General features: G+C 41.6%; 1 long non-coding RNA gene across 2 annotated transcripts; it reads left to right on the top strand.

Annotated features, from left to right (window-relative positions):
• Positions 1-2164: 2164 nt before the first annotated feature.
• LOC142462971 (uncharacterized) lies at positions 2165-5672 on the top strand. Of its 2 annotated transcripts, none has more exons than XR_012787310.1 (3): positions 2165-2288; positions 4226-4347; positions 5550-5672. It is a non-coding gene; the product is annotated as an uncharacterized LOC142462971 (long non-coding RNA). The 2 variants fall into 2 exon arrangements; XR_012787311.1 differs by lacking the exon at positions 2165-2288 and adding an exon at positions 3625-4050.
• The last annotated feature ends 667 nt before the right edge of the window (positions 5673-6339 follow it).

Here is a 6339-nt window from a genome sequence, read left to right as displayed (position 1 = left end):
AAAAATTCTCAAATTAATCTCAAAAATAAAAATGGCTAAGACTAACACAGAAAGAGTGCGTGAGGATCGTGCTCGTACTAGAGCTACAAAAACACACAAAGAAGTTTCACTTACTATGCGCGTGCTCAGCATACACAGCTTTTTTTATTGGGGTCACCTCGTGAATATTTTTTCGCTATGCGGTTGTGCTCCGTTTTCATCTCTACTTTTTGGACTCTCGTTACTTCGGATCAGCACACCTGGGACCAGCTTGGATTCATGAAGGACGGAAGGCTTGAGCAAGATAAAAAGGTACTGGCTTTGTGCACTTTACACCGTATCGTCCTGCACTGTGCTATTTTTTGAACTGATAGGAATGCCATATTTGTGAGTACTGCTGTTGTCTCGCTAGGCTAACATTTCCTAAACCCGTGTTAACACATTAAAATCAATTTATACAAGCCTAACAACTAATTGGTAAGCCATCCCGACTGTACATATAAGCTTCACATATTGTATTTTTTGCCTATGAGTATTCCACAGCTGAGCACCATTTGGCTCTGGACTTTCTACCTTACTGTAAAGACCCCTTTCATTTGTTGCTGGGGAAATCTCCTTGCCTTCAACCTTAAGGTATGAGCCAGGTGTTTGTACTGCCCTTGGGATGAATAGTTCTAATAGGGATAGGTTTCAACCACACATTAAATAAGTAACTGGATGCTTAGTTATAGATTAGAAGACATCTTTGATTCCCTTCACCTCCTTGTGAATTGGTGCATAAGCAGGCAACACCATTTCCTGGTTTTGATTTTTTTTTATTTTTTATTTTTTAAAAGTTGATAATTTAGGTCAGAATTTAGGAATGTTTTTTTCAGAATGAAAATTAAATATTAGTTAAAGACTGTAGGATGATCACACTTGAAATTCTCGTCGCTGAAGTGATTGCGCCAAGGAAATAGTTTTCATGTTAAGCATGCTTACTGATATAATGTATGCAAAAACATGTACATTAGACAGAATCTGAAAAAAAACATAAGCCAACATCTACAACAAGAGCAAGCAGCCAAGGAAAGTCAGAGCAGGCTTACCCCAAAATGAGCAGGGGTGGGGAAGTCTGCCTTTTAAGGATAAGGATTCTGAGTAGAATCTGCCAAGAACAAAGGTTACAAACAGAAAAAAACGCTTAAATATCTTTCGAACCGTAAGAATGGAAGAGTCACACAGGTCTGAATGGTGGGCCGGAGTTCCGGCTCACTCGCCGCCACTCATGACGCGGTCCTTTTCTTCTTGTTATCCACAACACAAACAGATGTAGCCGCCATTATCGCACCCATTAACGCAATGTGATATGTTAACACTACTGCAATACTTAACGCAATAATAACAGCGGCTGTATTGAAAACAATGTGTGCATTCTCTTTAATAAACTTATTATTTTCCGTGTTATTTGTGGCATTCTCTTTAATGCACTTATTCTTTTCCGTGTTATTTGTGGCATTCTCTTTAATGCACTTATTCTTTTCCGTGTTATTTGTGGCATTCTCTTTAATGCACTTATTCTTTTCCGTGTTATTTGTGGCATTCTCTGTACCATCCAGTGAAAAGAATGCTACGATAGATATGACATGGCCTTCTCCTGCCGGCACCTCTTTGTTTTATTTCCCCTTCTGTTATCAATATTCTGTATGTCCGGCTACAGGATAGTATACATAGACCGAGGATGAGACACGCACTCAATATCAAGGGTAATAGAGGTGGGGTACTTAGCTGCCGGTGCGCTGGTCCTGGGGAGCTCCTGTAGTCCCAAATGTTCCAGTACAAAGAAGAAGAAGCAGGCACACGGTCTTACTCAAAAAGAGGTTTAATATGCCATAAAGTCCAACGTTTCGGCAGTCAAATACTGCCTATCTCAAGGTGAAGGCTACCAAACACAAGAAAACAGTCACAATATATACCACCCCCCCTGATACTCACCCCTCCCCATTCTGCCACATAACCAGGATGCTGACGCCCACCTGATGACGTCAGAGCTACCATATGGCGCTCCCTAGTGACGTCAGACGTCTAGGTCTAAATCCCTGGCAATACAGCATGGAGCTGCCTTGGAGGACTGCAGCCACAGCCACACATGGGGGAGTGTTCAGTCTGGGGAGAGGTGTGGCTGTGGCTGCAGTCCTCCAAGGCAGCTCCATGCTGTATTGCCAGGGATTTAGACCTAGACGTCTGACGTCACTAGGGAGCGCCATATGGTAGCTCTGACGTCATCAGGTGGGCGTCAGCATCCTGGTTATGTGGCAGAATGGGGAGGGGTGAGTATCAGGGGGGGTGGTATATATTGTGACTGTTTTCTTGTGTTTGGTAGCCTTCACCTTGAGAAAGGCAGTATTTGACTGCCGAAACGTTGGACTTTATGGCATATTAAACCTCCTTTGAGTAAGACCGTGTGCCTGCTTCTTCTTCTTTGTACTGGAACATTTGGGACTACAGGAGCTCCCCAGGACCAGCGCACCGGCAGCTAAGTACCCCACCTCTATTACCCTTGATATTGAGTGCGTGTCTCATCCTCTGTCTATGTATACTATCCTGCATTGAGCACAGCACCTACAGCTAAGTCTTAGGACTGCCTTTTGCTGTTTGCCTTATCATAGGACTCTGTGATATCGGTGACAGAGTTTGAATGACTCTGTATACCTGTTATATTACTGGCCCTTGGGCACATTCTTTGCATCATTTCTTTAAGTGTGAAGCCTTTTTTTTGGACTGTTACTGCTATATCCTGCACCTTTACACTGCCCAGCAGCAGTTTATACATCGCACGTGTGTATTGTGTATACATGGAGAATTTGTGCAACTTGTCTCTAGGTCTGACACAAAGAGCTGACACTCTAACTATCACGGAACAGGAGATTAATAGGATTCTCTTTAAAACCTCACCAGAGGAAGCATTTGGGCCTGATAGGCCACAAGACCATTTGCAGGAGCTGGAAAGGCTCAAAAAGAAGGAAATTGAGCTGTTCGCTCCTCGGCAGCACGTTATCTGAATATTACAGGCAGAGATTACTACCTCGTGGATTCCGCATCAACAACAGACCCACAATTGGCGCAGATAAGCCTGCTTTCTGTGAGAGGTGGTGCCAGGTCCTTAAAGCTGCAGTTCAGTCAATATCCTGCATGTGTGTTTTTTTAATAAATCAGTTCTGTAGTAAGAAAAAATACTTTTAGCATTTTCTGTTTTAAAAAAAACAACTTTGAAAGACCAATTTTCTTGTATTCTATTTTAACAGCCATTTGCTAAGGCACTGCCCCTTCATGTCCTGTCACAAGCCCTGGCACACCCCTTTGTCAGCCCTGCCCTCCCTCTAGCACATGTCAATGCAGAAATGCTCATGAATATTCATGAGCTTCCACTGAGAGACAGAAGCAGAAGAAAAACAGATCCCTTCATTAATTATGTCACCAAATTTCGCCTATCAATACATGGAGAACGAATTGACCTGCAGCTATACAGTTCTTTAGGTAATTAGACATTGCCCACATGAAACTATTGAAGTAAAAAAAAAAAAAAAAAGACTGAACTGCAGCTTTAATAGGGCCTCTTTGGACTTGAATATTTTGGTTATTGAGGAGGTGGGGGAACAACTTAGCCACACAAGGAAGGATATACTCAAAGTGGAAATCCTCATTGAACAGTCTAGCGCTGGTACGGACGTTGTACAATCATTGGATAGTCTTAAGACCAAGCTAGAAAAAATTAAAAGTGATCTTATTCACTTTAAGAAGTTGAAATTCCAAAAAGTTGTTAATGACTATAAAGATGGAAAAGTATACCCGTGGCTGAAGCAAGACCCCAAACAACGCAAGAACCAAAGAGGGAGAGCACCCCAGGGAGTCCAAGAAGCCCACACCAGTGACTCTGAAGCCCATTCCTCAACAGAACGTCAGAGAGGCCAAAGTCCGGCCCCGTTTTTAGGCCAATCCAAGGACAAGGAGAAAGGAAAAGGAAAATTAGACGCGGAGGCCAGGGGAAAGGGAAGATCACCCTATCCCCTACGTACAACGGAGCAGAAATGAGTATGGACACCGTGGTTGTTAATCTGTCTGATTACACTCTTAATCAATGTGAAATGTCTGTCTTAGCTAGGGGGCCCTCATATGTACCTACTACACTGTTTAATGATTTTGATTTGGAGGTCGAACTATTTAAATTCGAACGTGTATTAAACCTTAAATCGTTTTTTTCTAACAGGTCTACAGAATCGGTGCATTCCAATATCCAACCAGGGACAGGTAATCCTCCTATGGAACAACAAGGGACAGTTAATTTGGCCACTGACCAGCAAGGGACAGATAACTCGGCTTCTTATCAAGGTACCAAAATGTGCAAGCTCAAATCCACTTTTGTCCCGCCATTTAAAAATCAATCAGTCAGCACATATATACGATTGGTTAAGGCGGACATTGCAAGGTACAAAAAAAACAAACATAGGGCTACATACAATATGTCTGTTCAGGAAAAGGAAGCATTAAAAATTTTGACTAATAATAATGACATTATTATTATTAAGCGTGCGGACAAGGGGGGTGCCCTAGTAGTGCAGAATTACTCAGATTATAAGGCTGAAGCCATCAGACAACTGAGTGATATTAACTGCTACATTAAATTGGATAGGGACCCTACCTTTAACTATGCGAGAGAAATTAAGGAAATTATCCAAATGGGGGTTAATAACCGGTGGATAACAGAGCCTGAATCTGAGTTTCTAACTATGTTGCATCCTAAATGCCCTATTTTCTATACGTTGCAAAAATACACAAGACTTTAAACAATCCCCCGGGGCGGCCTATTATAGCTGCTATTAATTCATTAAATCAACCCCTTGCAAAATTTGTAGACACATTTCTACAACCTATAGCACAGACAGCCAAGTCATACATCAAAGACACGTTTGATTTCCTTGACAAATTAAAAAACTCACCTGGTGATGGGACTAATCATATTCTGGTTAGTTTAGATGTGTCTAGCCTTTATACAATAATCCCCCATGTTGAAGGTCTTGAGATAATCAAGGCCGCCCTCATTCGCCATTATGGTGATACTGTTCCAATTGAATACATTCTGCTAATTTTACAGTTCATTCTCTATTAAAATTATTTTAGATTTGAGAGTGATTTCTTCCTGCAGATTAAGGGGGACAGCAATGGGCAGTAATATGGCCCCTGCTTACGCCAACATATACATGACACATTTCGAAGAGCAGTACATCTACAAATCAGACTTTTTTGTGCATATTAAAAGCTATTACAGATATATTGATGATCTGTTTTTCATATGGACAGGTACGGAGGATCAGCTGTTATCTTTTTTTGAGTATCTTAATGGTCTCCATTCACCGGTCCGCCTCACTAATACATGGAGTACACAGCAACTCTCTTTTTTAGATGTCCTCATTACACAGACTAATGGGGAGTTACATACTGATCTTTTTAGAAAGGATACAGACAGAAATGCCATTTTAAGGGCAGATAGCCATCATCCTCCTTCTCTTATTGATGAATTACCTTTTTCACAGAAAGTCCGGGTCTGCAAAATCACGAGCAGGAAGGATAATATTGAACCAGCTATTGGAGAACTACGTAGTAGATTCCTGGCTAGGGGATATCCTCCTGCTGTGTTAGACCGGGCACTGGATAAAGCGGTAAGTGCTACCAAAAATAAGAAGGAGGACAGGCTTGTATTTACCACTACGTACAGTCAAGCTGGTGGTTTTTATTAAATCTACCATTCTTAAACACTGGCACATTCTGCAAAATGATGATATATTATCTGAAAGTTGCTGTGTACCACCAGTGGTGGCATTCAAAAGAGGGAGAAATCTGGCGGATAGCCTGATACATGCAGATAATGAGGGTAACTATAGAACTCCTCATTTTCTGGAGGGTGGCAGACAGGGTAACTTTAGATGCATGAGCTGCTCGGTCTGTAACAGTCTGACTACCGGTAGTCAATTCAGTCACCCCCACAGCGGGAGGATCATAAAAATTAAAAATAGAATCACATGTAGATCTGACTATGTAGTGTACGTAATAAAGTGTCCATGTGGTCTTCTTTATGTGGGTAAGACCATAAGAATGTTAAAAACAAGGTTCATTGAACATAAAAGTGTAATTCGAAAAGGTACGGATCCCTCTATTCTTGTGCAACACTGTGTGGAACACAATCATAATGCAGCCTCTTTACGCATCATGGGTATTGAGACAGTAGCACCTAGACAAGGCACTCCGGATAGGGAGACTTTCTTATTGAGACGTGAAGCATTCTGGATACATGCTTTAAATACCAGCAACGGTATGAGTCTTAAT

The sequence above is a fragment of the Ascaphus truei genome, chromosome 11 (assembly GCF_040206685.1).
Source record: "Ascaphus truei isolate aAscTru1 chromosome 11, aAscTru1.hap1, whole genome shotgun sequence".
In the NCBI taxonomy this organism is placed as follows: domain Eukaryota; kingdom Metazoa; phylum Chordata; class Amphibia; order Anura; family Ascaphidae; genus Ascaphus; species Ascaphus truei.
This window is presented reverse-complemented; position numbering and strand designations above follow the sequence as displayed.